Source organism: Poecilia formosa, unplaced genomic scaffold, assembly GCF_000485575.1.
Source record: "Poecilia formosa unplaced genomic scaffold, Poecilia_formosa-5.1.2 Scaffold977, whole genome shotgun sequence".
In the NCBI taxonomy this organism is placed as follows: Eukaryota; Metazoa; Chordata; class Actinopteri; order Cyprinodontiformes; family Poeciliidae; genus Poecilia; species Poecilia formosa.
In genome coordinates, this window is record NW_006800916.1 from 1 (window position 1) to 1,278 (window position 1,278).

General features: G+C 35.2%; 1 long non-coding RNA gene across 1 annotated transcript; it reads right to left on the reverse strand.

Moving 5' to 3' along the window:
- Positions 1 to 6: 6 nt before the first annotated feature.
- LOC107835075 (uncharacterized) lies at positions 7 to 1,269 on the reverse strand. The gene is made up of 3 exons (XR_001660906.1): positions 1,121 to 1,269; positions 923 to 1,036; positions 7 to 90 (listed from the first exon to the last, which is right to left on the reverse strand). It is a non-coding gene; the product is annotated as an uncharacterized LOC107835075 (long non-coding RNA).
- Positions 1,270 to 1,278: the final 9 nt, after the last annotated feature.

The window sequence follows — 1,278 nt, forward strand, 5'->3', positions numbered from 1 at the left end:
GTGTTTTTTGATGCTTTCATCTGTGGCAGTCCTGTCAATCTTAGCAATGGGTATGACCTTGGTGATCTCTTCATAAAGTCCTTCAGGCTCCTACAAATTAGATTTTTAAAACATTAACATCTTGAAAATAAGTTGAAGCAAGTCAAAAAACTGATTTGCAAAACTGTATGAATCGCTATTTCTCTTTGTGCTGAGGATTATTCCATATTTACATAAATTAAATTAAAAATAATTTTACGAGTCAGACCAAATTTATCTGTAGAGTCTATTCCAAACCCCTGAATTTGGATCCTTTCAGAAAAATACTTTGAAACAACTAATTTAGTTAAACCAGCTTGGCAGACTATTAGGATATGAAGGATGGCACAAAACATGAAATGAAAAGATAATTCTCTCTCATGTAAACTCACTCGTGTTATGTTATTATGTTAGTTCTGCCACTTTCTTTGGTTTTTCTCTCAATAGAAGTTACATTTCTGCACTTGTGGACTACTGCTTCTTTGTTTTTTAATCTGCTCTGTTTTCCCAATCCCTCAGTCGGTCTTAACAAATGGCCACTTATACTGAACGAGATCATGTTGGAGGTTTTTTCTTGTTGATGGCAAGTTTGCCTTTCTGTTGTCAGGAGGATGGATTGCAATAAAGTCAATGAGCGTCCCCTCTAATAGCACGATTTTCTTAGAAAGGAAAGTTTCAGCAAAATTAATTTGACTGCATTTTATCTGTCTGACTGACTGGATTGATAAAGTTACAGTATGTTTCTTTACATAATGCTATCCGTTTTTGTCTTGTAATGTACTCAGTGTGACATTTGTTCAGTTTACACCCCATAAATAAACTGAATCAAAATATCTATCCATGATGGGTGCATCTGTGTACTTCAGACAGTAAGTCTCATAAAAAGAATTGATTATTTCCTTACCCGTTTGATTTCCACTTCTCCACCTGTGGCAAAAGTGTCTCCTTTATGATCTCCATTCAGAAAGAATTTTAACACGGTACCATAAATAATTGGGGTTATCTTCTGGAACTTTACCTGCATGGAAAAAATGTTACAAAAATAAACATACATTATTATATTCTTTAAATTATTATTCTATAAAATTTAGGAAGCACTTACAATGTCCCCTGCATTGTATCTTCTGCCGTGTTGCTTAATAGAGGAGAAAACTGCCCAGGGTTGTTGCTTTTTCTTGGGCTGCCCTTCTGGGCGTTTGACAGTTCCTTTGTAGTCAATAAACTCCACCTGTTTGTCCAGCGTCTTGTGACAGTTTTGTA